The 15082-nt window shown below is 37.5% G+C and overlaps 1 long non-coding RNA gene across 2 annotated transcripts in view; it reads left to right on the top strand.

The window, feature by feature from the left end:
* Window positions 1–14545, top strand: part of LOC132112957 (uncharacterized) — a 41141-nt gene extending 26596 nt beyond the window's left edge. Inside the window, exons 3-4 of one of the 2 annotated variants that reach the window (XR_009425062.1) lie at window positions 7433–7661; window positions 14089–14545. This is a non-coding gene — a long non-coding RNA (uncharacterized LOC132112957). The remainder of the gene's footprint in view (window positions 1–7432; window positions 7662–14088) is intronic. The other variant, XR_009425061.1, reaches the window with a different exon arrangement.
* Window positions 14546–15082: the final 537 nt, after the last annotated feature.

The following is a 15082-nucleotide window of genomic DNA, read 5'->3' as shown; positions in this document are numbered from 1 at the left end:
GTTACTTTTACTAATAAAAATATATATAAAAATGCTGTTTTGTGTCAAGGTTATGCAATGGCGTCATCACGCAATGACATCACGTCATTTATCAACAAATCGATCTGCCTTTAGCTACTTCTACTTAACACTGGATGAGTGGCCATCCACAGGGGGCCAAAGGTGTTTGATGAAGTGAAGGAAGATACCCTGGGGTGCAGAGGCCAGTGAAAGGCCATGCAGGTTTTTCTAACACAGTTGTGTTTCTAGCCAGCACTCTGGCATCTCAGCACCCAACAAAAAAAGTCTGAACCTTCTGCTCTCCTCTGAGCTAGTGGACACCAAAATAAACTATGCATCATTAATCAGTTGTCTGTCACATTACACCTGCTGTGCTGCTGGAGAAGCAGCCCTTTATCTCCCACACTGAACTCCACTCTAGTCTGTCTTATAGAGTCTCTTTTTTATGATGAACAAAGTTTTTCTGTTCTGTTTGTTATCTTTTGATAATTATAATGATCAAATTTATTGATGAAGTTTTGTTTGTGTCATAATGTTTCAGAAGTTGATAATTGTGTACTGGCTTATAGAAAAAATAATGACAGTGTTTCAGTGTCTCATTTCTGCTAAATTGTTCTTTAACACATTTTCATCAACGGCCAACCAGTTTCAGGAAAATAACCTCACAAAATCCCATTTTCACATGTCCAATGAAAAACCACCATATTTGTAGGTGATTTAAAAAAATCAAGTATTTTGATAAGAAGACTTTGTTAAAACATGCTAGAAGCAGGGCACATTGCATTTTTGCTGTTGTCTACAGTCATGGCCAAAGGTTTTGAGAATTACATAAATATTGGAAATTGGAAAAGTTGCTGCTTAAGTTTTTATAATAGCAATTTGCATATACTCCAGAATGTTATGAAGAGTGATCAGATGAATTGCATAGTCCTTCTTTGCCATGAAAATTAACTTAATCTCAAAAAAACCTTTCTACTGCATTTCATTGCTGTCATTAAAGGACCTGCTGAGATCATTTCAGTAATCGTCTTGTTAACTCAGGTGAGAATGTTGACGAGCACAAGGCTGGAGATCATTATGTCAGGCTGACTGGGTTAGAATGGCAGACTTGACATGTTAAAAGGAGGGTGATGCTTGAAATCATTGTTCTTCCATTGTTAACCATGGTGACCTGCAAAGAAACGTGTGCAGCCATCATTGTGTTGCATAAAAATGGCTTCATAGGCAAGGATATTGTGGCTACTAAGATTGCACCTAAATCAACAATTTATAGGATCATCAAGAACTTCAAGGAAAGAGGTTAAGTTCTTGTAAAGAAGGCTTCAGGGCGTCCAAGAAAGTCCAGCAAGCGCCAGGATCGTCTCCTAAAGAGGATTCAGCTGTGGGATCGGAGTGCCACCAGTTCAGAGCTTGCTCAGGAATGGCAGCAGGCAGGTGTGAGCGCATCTGCACGCACAGTGAGGCGAAGACTTTTGGAAGATGGCCTGGTGTCAAGAAGGGCATCAAAGAAGCCACTTCTCTCCAAAAAAACATCAGGGACAGATTGATCTTCTGCAGAAAGTATAGTGAATGGACTGCTGAGGACTGGGGCAAAGTCATATTCTCTGATGAAGCCCCTTTCCGATTGTTTGGGGCATCTGGAAAAAGGCTTGTCCAGAGAAGAAAAGGTGAGTGCTACCATCAGTCCTGTGTCATGCCAACAGTAAAGCATCCTTACACCATTCATGTGTGGGGTTGCTTCTCATCCAAGGGAGTGGGCTCACTCACAATTCTGCCCAAAAACACAGCCATGAATAAAGAATGGTACCAAAACACCCTCCAACAGCGACTTCTTCCAACAATCCAACAACAGTTTGGTGAAGAACAATGCATTTTCCAGCACGATGGAGCACCGTGCCATAAGGCAAAAGTGACAACTAAGTGGCTCGGGGACCAGAATGTTGAAATTTTGGGTCCATGGCCTGGAAACTCCCCAGATCTTAAACCCATTGAGAACTTGTGGTTAATCCTAAAGAGGGGAGTGGACAAAGAAAAACCCACTAATTCTGACAAACTCCAAGAAGTGATTATGAAAGAATGGGTTGCTATCAGTCAGGATTTGGCCCAGAAGTTGATTGAGAGCATGCCCAGTCGAATTGCAGAGGTCCTGAAAAAGAAGGGCCAACACTGCAAATACTGACTCTTTGCATAAATGTCATGTAATTGTCGATAAAAGCCTTTGAAACGTATGAAGTGCTTGTAATTATATTTTAGTACATCACAGAAACAACTGAAACAAAGATCTAAAAGCAGTTTCACAGCAATCTTTTTGAAAACTAATATTTATGTAATTCTCAAAACTTTTGGCCACGACTGTACAATATGATACTGCCATCATGAAAAGAAAAAAATTACGGAACATCAATTGCATAAGGTTGTACATGGTGAATTATTATCCAGCTCAGAGAGGAATCCTGTTCCCAATTCCAACCTAGAGAGGGTCCCTGTTCCCACATCCAGCCACCCAGAGAGGGCAACAGTTCCCGAGTCAAGCCTAGGGAGGGCCGCTGCTCCTACGCTAAGGCCACGGAGGCAACTCTGCCATGGCCCCCTGAACTGCCTGCTCTGCCATGGCTCCCTGCTTACTGACAATGCCATGCTAATAGAACAGTGTTTTAGAAAAACCCAAGGCACTTCAAGAAAAACCCTTTATTTTGTGGGAAAACAGTGAACAAAATGATATGAGAACTGCAATGATTGTAGCACAAAGATAATTACAACTAAAATTTCGGAAGGTTACAGCAGTCAAAAATTAGTAGAAAGAGTTTAGGCCCTTGCTTTGAATGACTCTGCACATCTGCGGTCTCATGACATCACTAGTCTCTCACACTAAGTTTGGCACCCAGGGTTTTCCTTAGATTTTCAATCAGAGCCCCCTGAACTGTCTGCTCTGCCATGGCTCCCTGCTTACTGACAATGCCATGCTAATAGAACAGTGTTTTAGAAAAACCCAAGGCACTTCAAGAAAAACCCTTTATTTTGTGGGAAAACAGTGAACAAAATGATATGAGAACTGCAATGATTGTAGCACAAAGATAATTACAACTAAAATTTCGGAAGGTTACAGCAGTCAAAAATTAGTAGGAAGAGTTTAGGCCCTTGCTTTGAATGACTCTGCACATCTGCGGTCTCTTGACATCACTAGTCTCTCACACTAAGTTTGGCACCCAGGGTTTTCCTTAGATTTTCAATCAGAACTCTGGGCCAGCCATTTCATTATTTCAATGTTTTTCGTGTCAAGGAACTACGTACATTATGTATTTTGCAATGTGAAAGGGGCATTGTCCTGCATGAAAATAGCTGGCTGATGATTGCAGGGAATCTCATTTAGGTTTTTGTGCTGTTTTGTGCTTAAAAAACTGTAGAACTAAACAATAACCTTGATATTTAGGAAAATGTAGGTTGTTCTCTGATTTCGATCTCCACTGTATATTACAAAACCAGTTAAAAATATGAACTTCAGTGTTTTCCTCTTACTAAGAAGTTAAATAACTTTTTTTGCAAATAACAAAAAGAGTCATATTTAAATTCCAGAAAGCAATGCACAATAAAAATGTTTTAAAGGGATTCATGTGCAGAAGAACACAACTGTAACTCTGGGCTTGCTTGTTTTAGTACAGTTTAAAATGTGAAAATGTGTATGAGTAAAAAGTAGCATCCTTATTAAGTAAGTTTTGTTCAATTTGTGAACAGCTTTTCTTGTGCATGAAATCACACACAGACCAAAAAACTGATGAGGAACTTCAACAGTAATCACGATTCATAGCAGCTGATCACTACCCCAGCTCTGGAGCCATGGTCTTGATTATGTTAAACACTTTACACTGAAATGTTTATTTATATAACTAACTTATGTTTAATTGATTGTTAATCATCAAAAACAGTATGTCCAGCTACAGACAGGCTCTAAAAACTGCTAGGGCAGAGCATATCCACAAACTCATTGAAAATAACCAAAACAATCCATGGTTTTTATTTAGCACAGTGGCTAAATTAACAAATTACCAGACGCCACCTGATTCAAATATTCCACCAACGTTAAATAGTAATGACTTTATGAATTTCTTCACTGATAAAATAGATAACATTAGAAATACAATAGCGAATGTAGATTCTACAGCGTCTAACACTTCAGTTTCATCCATCGCACCCAAAGATAAACTGCAGTGCTTTACAAATATAGGACAGGAAGAGCTAAATAAACTTATCACTGTATCTAAACCAACAACATGTTTATTAGATCCTGTACCCACTAAATTACTAAAAGAGCTGTTACCTGTACCGCTTCTCAATATCATTAACTCGTTGTTATCTTTAGGTCACGTCCCAAAACCATTCAAGCTGGCGGTTATCAAGCCTCTTATTAATAAACCAAAACTAGATCCTAGTGTACTGGCAAATTATAGGCCTATTTCAAATCTTCCATTTATGTCTAAAATTTTAGAAAAAGTTGTGTCTGCTCAATTGAGCACCTTCCTGCATAAAAATGATCTGTATGAAGAATTTCAGTCAGGTTTTAGGCCCCACCATAGCACAGAAACTGCACTTGTTAAAATTACAAATGACCTGCTCCTTGCGTCAGATCAAGGCTGCATCTCATTTTTAGTCTTACTTGATCTTAGTGCTGCGTTCGACTCCATAGATCATGACATACTCATAGATCGATTACAAAACTATACAGGTATTCAAGGGCAGGCTCTAAGATGGTTTAGATCCTACCTGTCCGATCGCTACCATTTTGTTTACTTAAATGGGGTGTCATCTCATTTATCATCAGTAAAATATGGAGTGCCACAAGGATCCGTCCTAGGTCCCCTTCTATTTTCAATATACATGTTGCCCCTTGGTAATATTATTAGAAAACACGGAATTAGCTTCCACTGTAATGCTGATGATACTCAGCTATATATCTCAACGAGACCAGATGAAACTTCCCAATTATCTAAGCTAACAGAGTGTGTTAAAAATGTAAAAGATTGGATGACAAATAATTTTCTCCAATTTAATTCGGATAAGACAGAGATATTAATTATCGGACCAAAAAACACCACACAGAATCTTGTAGATTACAATCTGCAGCTAGACGGATGTACTGTTACTTCCTCTACAGTCAGAAATCTGGGTGTTATATTAGACAGCAATTTGTCTTTTGAAAATCATATTTCCAATGTTACAAAAACTGCATTCTTCCATCTTAGAAACATTGCCAAGCTACGAAACATATTGTCTGTTTCTGATGCAGAAAAGCTAGTTCATGCATTCATGACCTCTAGACTGGACTATTGTAATGCACTTCTAGGTGGTTGTCCTGCTTCGTCAATAAACAAGCTACAGGTAGTCCAAAATGCAGCAGCTAGAGTCCTTACTGTAACAAGGAGTCAGAGGCATTCGGATCCATATGCAGCATTTATTAAACAGAATGATCATACAGGCAGAGATCAGGAATGGCGTCAGGTGTGTCAGGGATAACCAGAATCGTAACCAGAAACAAGCAGAGATCGGGACAGGCAGCGGAGAATCAGAGTCGGAATAAACAGTCCAAAGGTCAAAACACAGGAATAACAAACACAGGGAAAACGCTCGGAAATGTCAGACTGGCTAAACAAGACTTTGCAGTGAGTGAGAGTGAGTGTGCTGCTTTTATGTCTGTGTGTAAATGAGGTGCAGGTGTGGCAAGGAAATTGGCTGATGAATGAGGTGCAGGTGTGGCAGGGTGATTGTGATGCAGTGACTCATGGGTAATGTAGTTCGGGTGTGGTGCAACATTTTGAGAGGTGCTAGTGTCCAAGTGACAACTGGTGGTTGATGGGTGGAATGGTCCTGACTGGAGTGCCCTCTACTGAAGCTCATGGGCACTCCATCTAATGATCGTGACACTTACGAGGTCAAGAAAATAGGATCATATTACCCCAATTTTACAGTCTCTGCACTGGCTACCTATTAAGTTCCGTATCAGTTACAAATTATCATTACTTACCTATAAGGCCCTAAATGGTTTAGCTCCTGCGTACCTAACTAGCCTTCTACCACGCTACAACCCATCACGCACCCTAATGTCACAAAACGCTGGACTTTTGGTAGTTCCTAGGATAGCAAAGTCCACTAAAGGAGGTAGAGCTTTCTCACATTTGGCTCAAAAACTCTGGAATAGCCTTCCTGATAATGTTCGGGGTTCAGACACACTCTCTCTGTTTAAATCTAGATTAAAACACATCTCTTTCGCCAAGCATACAAATAATGTATCTTTTAAATTGTGAGTGTAGTTGCATCTGATCAAATGTGCATTTTTATTCTTTAGCTTGGGTTAAACAAATTTTACTTTGTTGGATCAGCAGCTATGCTAATTATGTCTCTATTTTGTTTCTATGTTTTGCCACGGGATACATCCCGTGGTAACTAGGATTTACACAAGCTCCAGTCTGGATCCAGAACACCTGAGAAGAGATGATGCTGACCCTCAGAGGACCCCAGATGATCCTAACCTTGAATCAACAAACAGAACTAACAATTATTGCTACATGTGTGACTGCATCATATAATAACTATTAATTAATAATATTGATAGTTCATCGTCTAGCTGACTACGTCTTGTATTATTATTATTATTTTTTATTTTTTCTAAAATCCTGTCAAACGTGCACAAACTACTAGCTACTACTAAGTATTGTAGAAACATAAGTTGCTTTGTAACGATTCGTATTGTAAAAAGCGCTATACAAATAAACTTGAATTGAATTGAATTGAATTTAGTTTTTAATAGTTTTTTTTGCATGTGCTGAAATATCATTTACCAAAATCTTTCCGTATGTATGTATTTATTGTGATTTAAAAACATTTAAATTAAAAAAAAAATGATTATTTGTTTGTTTTTTAAGTTAACTTCCACATTTACTGTAAGCTTACCTCCACTGCCTAAGAGAAAAAAGAAAGCAGCGGTTAATTTTCGTTTTGCCTTCTCCATTGAAAGATGAAGGCCACTGCTGCTTTGTGAGAACAGGAGATGAGCATCACCGTCTGATAGATAAATATGTGTCCTTCCTCCCGAGCCAGAAAATATATGAAAGTCTTGAGTTGTGCTCCTGTGCTCAGCATTACACGCTCCAGAGTTGTGTACTATTATGAATCATCTGAACAGCTAGGTATTTGCTGTAGTGTGGGTGTACCAATCAATTCAAGGGTTTACTGCAGACGGGAATTCAAAATAATTATCCTGAAATAACTGCAGCACTCCGCCGGACATTAGTCCTAATGGAAGTGACTCTACAGGAATGGTTAACAGCTATTTTTCCAGTGTTACATTAGAGCAAATGCTATTGTGTGAGGATTGAATGTAATCACAAGAAGTCTCACCATTTATTTATATAATTATTTTTTGGTTTCTCTGTTATGACAGACAGTCTTTTACATTGGCTCTGGCAGAGCAATCAGGCAGCGGAAATGGAGTGTTGTCGTGTGTTTATTAGAACGTCGACGGACTTAAAGCTACTCTGTCAGCTGTAATGCTCAGAACACAGAGACCACAAGCCCAATCACCTGACAGGCCTGGAGAACCTGCAGACAGCATCCAGACAGCTGTAGCTGGAGACCAGCAGCACTCAGATCAGATCTTGACTAATGTTCAGGTAACTCATGAAAACATCTGTTTTCTGTATGTCACCGATGCCAAGCCAAGCCAAATGATCCAGGACCTTCGATTTTTGTTTTCTGTGGATTTCTTGAACAGCCGATGGCTGTTGACGTGAAGCTTCTCTATTTCTGTTCAGCTGCTTTTACGTTTTAGTCTCATGAGGCCTAGTTCTATTTTGTTAAAAACAAACGGCATAACTTAACGGGGTTATATTCATTCTCAAAGCAAACAGTGAAAGCAGAGTGTGTATCATGTCAAGTCAAGTCTTTATTTCTATAGCGCTAATACACATTGTGTGAAAGCAGCTTCCCAATGAAACACAGAAAAATAACATAAATTATAGAAAATTCATAGGGTTGCATCTGCTTCACTTAAGCAAAACATGCCTCATGTATGCATGTCTTCACAAAGCAAATCTAGGGAGATGTTACAGTGAAATACATTTTGATGGTGTCTTAAGTATTTAAATTGGGCTTTTGGACCCATCCCAAATAGGAATGCACAATCATGATTTTTCTTGGCCAATTCCGATACCGATTTTTTACGAGCAAACTGGCCGATTCCGATACCGATTTTCCGATTTTTGTTTATCTTTAAGCAATCAACAAGAAAGAAGGAAAGTGTGCATAAACAATATTTTTATTTGGTATTTAATAGGCCAAACTGGCTTTTGGCTATTGAAAACAATAACCATAACCATCTGAAATTAACAGCAGTAACTGCACAGTAAGTAGCCTTCATTCAATACAAACATAGATGGTACAGAAATCGGCATTTAGCTTTTGTTTTTGAATTGGGTTGAATTGAACTGGCCTTAAATTAACAGATTAACTGTAACCATGTGAAATTAAAGGCAATAACTGCATAGTTCTACAATCCAACCAACACACATTTAATAAGAGGTTTCAGTATTTGTTTTAGTTTTTAAATTTGGTTTTAAATGTAAAAAAAGGTCTTAACCAGTGAGACTAAATAAAAGTATGCTATATAAATAAATTATTCCAAAATGTTAAAATTAAATAATGTTGGTGCAAATAAAACAAAGATGCAAAGTGTTTCATCCGTCCACTTAAAAAATTCGAAATACTTCCATACAAATGAATGATTACAATGTGTCTGTGCACGTGGGCGCACTTCCGGAAAAATCGGCCCGAAAAAAAGACCAAAAACCGGCCGATGGCCGTATTTTAAGCAAAAACCAGCCGGTTCCGATTTATGGCCGGTCAACCGGTGCATCCCTAATCCCAAATGGTGTCTTGACCAATTAAATATTGTTTTTGATTGTTGTGTTTTGATGTTTCTCATCCCAATATATAAATCACTTTATCTTAACAGTCACGTGGTCCAAATTTTCCCGCTCTTGCAGATAATGATTTTTATAACGAGAATATGATACATTTGACAAAGTATTGATTGATATAAACATTAAAAGCATGAACTTTCAAACTCATACATACACAACACGAATTTAATCCTATAAATTATTCAATAGTTATTCAAAATACGTTCACAATAAGTGATTAGAACATGATAGTCAAATGTGTGGGTTACATACATAATATGGAATTAGGCATATCAATTATTAGTTGCTTATTAGTCTTTTTTGTGTCTTTTATGTGCATGTATACATGGAAAGGCAGTTTCTGTGCCATTCTGTGGATGTAAGGACATGTTCTGTGAAGACCAGAGAGGTTAAAAGGTCTCCTAAGGAATCTCAGTCTGGTTATTGTCCTGGGTGAGGGAAACCACCAAACAAAGTTTCTACTAATGATTTTCCTCATGTGATGGTCATGATATGCTGTGTCTTTGACCATTAATCTTGGTTACTTGCCCCAAATTTGACAGTCGCCATCCTGAGTTGGGATTATCAATAAGCATTCTTTTTAATGTTGCAAGCTGTTCTGTGAAAGAGTTGGTCGGTTAGGCTTGCTTTAGACTGGCTGGTGCTAGGATCTGATTTAAAAACATCCTGTTGTCTTGGGCCTTTCTGTGGAATTCAGCTCCTTGAGTTTCAACCATGTTCTTGATCAAATCTTAAATTGTCTGATTGTCTCTGTTACCCTACATTATATTTGTACACACACACACACACACACACACACACACACACACACACACACACAATTAATTAATTTGAAGAGAATAAAAATCATGTTGAATAAATGTCAGTTGTTAGACGTCTCAATTAATTTTGAAACATTTATTGCACCATATCACTTTTTAATTACTAGAATTTTGCAGAGACTTTACACAATATAATTACTGCATGATTAATTATAATCTTAAACATAAATGTAAATGAAATAAACACAAAGTTCATTTTACATTGTATTAGTACATGCAGTATAGCAGGTTTCCTATTATATATTAATAGGATATATCAATTATATATTAATCATTACTAAAATAAATCAAATCGTAAATGACCCCCCCCCCCCCCCTCCTGTTTAATAAAAGCAATAAACCACTCAAGGACATGCATTACAGTGGTTTTACTATGCTTTACATTGTGCCAAGATTTCTCTAGTTCATAGGCTTGAATGGCTTTATTAAAATGCTGATACAACATGGTAGTTGTGATTACCCATTATAAAAGTGATTAATTAGATTTTGTTATTCTGTGCTAGATGACCTGCTTTCTGTATCAATCATCAGTCATTTTCATTGTATTCACTGATCTGTAACTAATCTAAATCATGTACTGCTTTGAACTGATTGTTTAATCAATATGCTTTTATGAAACAACACCACTGAATAACCAGCTGTGAGTGTTACTGGTCAGCAGCAGGGTCTGAACTTTAATACCATCAAGACAATGAAGCAAAAGGTAGTGATTACCTCTGTCACAGCTAGAAAAACAAGAGCTGAACCCTTCTCACAGACGATTCACCTCTTCTGGATTGTAGCAGCCGTTTCATTAACTGCTGGAGGCCAGTTTTCTGTTGGCTAAATTGTGATGATTATAATCAAATGAAACACTGTTTCAACCCATTTTGCATCTGTATTTTTGAGTGAAATTTTATTCAACAAGAAAAATAGACAAGGCTGTGCTTGATTGTATTCATTGGGAATTGGCTGAATTATGAAAAGTAGTTCGAAGCCAAGAGGTTTTGACAGTTAGCATGACCCAGTTAGCCTTATTCGCATGAGCCTGCCACTCCAAGTCCAAAAGTGCAAAGCAAGTTCAGCATGTTCAGCTGTGTGGGAACCATTATTGCAGATAGTAGACTTATCTGAGCAGGAGCCATGATAAGATGATGCTGAGGCGGAAATAGGGAAAACAGATCTACTGGAGGTGATGGAATTGGAGGGTGACGTTTCAGATGTGTACAGATACATATCCAATGGGAATTGAACTAGAAGGGGGAGTGTGGGAAACTGATGAGAATGCCAGTACTGACAAGCAGCGCCTTGCTGTTTGTGTGTCAGTACAGTTGGAGACGGAGGCGATGTTGCTGCTGATGGCAGCCGCCATCAGGTACTGGCAAAAGAAGATACGATTAGGGGAAAGAAATGACATTGGCTGATTAAACAAGCAGTACCGGATGCCAGGGTAAATGTAAAATGTACAAATGTACAAGTCTCATGCAACAATCCTCAGAGGCAGAGAAGATGACACCAAATGGAAAAGTGAAAACAAATCTTCAGATAAACAAAAGCACTTGAGGCACAGCAATGAATTTGTACATTTTCTTAGGAGAATATAAGAGGTGCTTGGCCTGCAAACCCAACTGACACAGTTTTAACGTATTTTGTGGGTGTTTGGCAGAGCAGACTTATGCATAATGCACATAAAACTGGATATTACTTTCTCAATCAAGCAACCTGTAATCCGATTGGCTGGATTTACACCATTTCTAGTGATCATCTTGTGTGGAAACGCAATCATGTTCGCAATATGCCAGGTTAATATAACGAGAAAGAAGATCTAATGACTGGATTGGCCGAAGTCTTTTAGGTTAGTGGCATCACATCTTAGATACTGTGAATTTTGTTTGAGGAACTTTGTAGCAGGCTGGTTGTTCAGTTTACTTAAAATGGGCTAATGCAGCATGATTATTAACTGCAAATGGGCAGGGAATTTGTAGGTCCCAGCATGCTTTGAATAGGTCTTTATAGGGAAAATAAATTGCTTATAAGTAAATAACGACTTTATTCAATGATCTCTTCTCTTTTGTGTCTCTCTGCTGCACATTGCATTGACTGACTCGGAAGTGAAGAAATCATTGAATAAAGTCATTTTTTATGTTTTCTTTGCACACAAACAGTATTTTCGTAGCTTTATATAATAAGATTTGAACGACAGATGTCACATGGACTATTTTAACAATGTCCTTACAAACATCTTGCTGTGCCTTGAACGTGCTAGTTGTGTTCCTGTCGAGTTAGAAAGTTCTTCATCAAAGCTCTTTCATTAAAAAATTCTTAATTTGTGCTCAGACGATGACCAAAGGTCTTACAGGTTTGGAATGACACGAGGGTCAGTAATTTTTTGGATGCACCATTCCTTTAATGGGTGAAATTCATCTATATGAATCTCAAATGGATCAATCTAAAATTACTAATTTCATTAGCTCTGTACTTGTACTCTGCATAATGACAATAAAGTTGAATCTAATCTAAAAAAAAAAAAATGTGGACCACAACTTAAAAAACATTTTCAAACGAATTTATTTTATTGGGGGGAGAGGGGGGATTACTTCCAAGTGAGCAGCATGAGAGGGTTAAAAACACTAATGATTTAATAACAGTTTAATGTAATCTGTTGCAGATATCAGAATGAAAGTTTGTACTGTTCATTACAGGGGTATCCCTAAGGGTAAAAGTGGCTTGTTGATACCACTCTCACTGAATTTCTGACCATTATCGCATGCTCTCATCTGCTTCCACAAACATTTTAATATTGTATATAATTTTTGTGCATCAGGGCACCGCTATCAATATGTGAGGTGTTTGAATCCCTTTGAATGAGCCCTCGCAGTCGCTGTTCACTTTTGATTTCGCGATCGCGCGCGCACTGTGTGAAGGGAGCACATCTATATTTGTCAATAAACTCGGATTTGTTGAGGAGCAACATCTTTTCAGTTATCTCTCCTGTGCATGTTCTTGGGATGCACAATTAAAATGATGGGATCATTATTTTACGTTCCATGATCATTCAGACACGATCAGGTGCAGTACTGACACTTTGTCAAATCAAGCACTCTGTGATCACAGGTAAACTGTCTGATCAGTCAGATGTTTGTCATGAGAAGAGTACCACAAAAGAGCTATGGTTTGCAGACAGTTATAAGAGTTGATGTTACAAATACATTTTTTGAATATACTGTGTGAACTCATTGCCCCGTTAGCTCGGAGAGCTTTATTTTCCCTCCTCAATAAGTTTTGTCAGTTGTTTTGTTTATTTGTCTAATTCTTGGTTCTTGGGTTGCATTGGTTAGTCACTCAATCAATTCTCTTTTACTTTGTTCCCCCTTTCTGAAGTATGTTGTATTGATAAGGAGTTATCACAAAGTAAGGCTGTTTAGTTGTGCTATCTTACAATCAATATATAGTAAATGTAAGTTAAAGTGTCGCTTATGTAAAGTTAATACTTGGAGTGGCAATGAGGTCTTAAAATGTATGGGAAATGTCTTAAAAAGATCTTAAAAGGTATTCAATTTAACTCCATGATTCATGTATATACCACGTCTTAACTAATTGGTCAAAAAGGGTTGCTAAAATGTTGTGCAGAACCTTGGCAAGCATAAATAGGGGTTTTGGAACCGGGGTTGAAGAAACAGCATCTTTTCAACACGGTGACAACATGCTACTAAAGCAAGTCTTCGTTTTTTGTGTTCTTTTGCACAGCGCAACCAGGACTCGCCTGGAAGAAGCATGTTGTAATCCGAACAAGCCATTTGTTGTTCCTTTTAGAATGTACTTTGAACTTCGTAACGTTGCAGAACTTTTTATGCTTAAAAAGCAACATCACACACCAACAAAATTTGAAATAGTGAAAAAAAATAAAAATAAATAAGACTGCTTTAAAATGAGTACATCTCCATTTTGATTAATTTCTTCTATCATTGTGGTACAAAACATGTCAGATAACCCCTTCCCTTAACTTGATTTACACTACAGTAATTGGTCTGTATTTAGTCTGGCTAATGACACTATGGCTTTGCAGTTTGCTGCATTGTTTCTAGAATGTTGTTGTGTGGTAGCTCTGTTATTGCTAGATGGTCTCAAGTTTATACAACCCAGTGCCAAGGTTCTATGATATTATGGTCCCTAGTTATGGCATAACAAACAATTTTTCCCACTCACACACATAACATCACAACACGACTTAGAACTTAGAACTAGTTGCTTATCAATAAAGAAGGATTCCCTAGGGCTGTCTCCCCATATCACAACTTCCTGTTTTTATGCTATTCCAGCCAGTTCATCTCAGAGCATACTGAATTCGATATGGAACACATTCTCTAGACTGGCCTTAGCATCACTTCAATGCTATGGAGCGATAAGAAGACCGGACAGATTCAAAGCCCACTCTTGCACATACTCAGCTGGAGATGGTAGAGATGCAAATGAAGCTAATGTCCCCTAAGGCCTTGTCCAATAATCTACAACCATGAAGAGATAATTTCTCTGAGTGCCACACTCTGACAACTCCTTATTCTGCTGTGCCTTTGATCTTTCTGGAGTCTATTACAGCAAATAAACAGAGACAGGCTCCTTACATGGGAATAAAATTGAGGAGAGAATTTATAAAACCAAAAGGATTTAATTATTCAGGAGTCACGTTAGGGTTTTAATTCAAAAAGAAAGAAAAATGCTATTTGTTTTTCAGTTCATTCCATTTCATGTACATCCCACCATCTCAAAATAAAAATCCTTTCAAGTTCATTACATGAAGTATAATCTTTCCCTCTGGACAACATATTTGCCTGGAGCAACATCCTCCATTCACTCCCTGTTCCAGGAAAATCACTAAATAAAATCCTACCCAGTGCCCCTGTTCCTGATGTACATCAATTCTGCTTGATTTATTTACAAAAGTATGCATGGATTGGTTTTGAACCTGGGGCCTTGTATGAAATTCAGAGAGTGAACCTCTTGACCAATTCATACTAACAATCTATTTAAAATATATTCAAATATAACTAAAATATATAAATAAAGTATTATTATTAAAATATTATTGTTTTTGTTGTATTTTCTGTCAAACAAATGCACCCTTGCTAAGCATATAAGACTTTAAAAAAATTAATATATATATATATATATATATATATATATATATATATATATATATATATATATATATATATATATATATATATATATATATATATTGATCCAAAACAGTATATGGTTATGCTGTTTTTCTGATTATGCTGTTTTCACTTGTTTCATATTAATGTGTGTAAT

The sequence above is a fragment of the Carassius carassius genome, chromosome 32 (assembly GCF_963082965.1).
Source record: "Carassius carassius chromosome 32, fCarCar2.1, whole genome shotgun sequence".
Taxonomy (NCBI): domain Eukaryota; kingdom Metazoa; phylum Chordata; class Actinopteri; order Cypriniformes; family Cyprinidae; genus Carassius; species Carassius carassius.
Note: the sequence above shows the minus strand (reverse complement) of the source record. Positions and strands in the feature narration are given on the sequence as shown.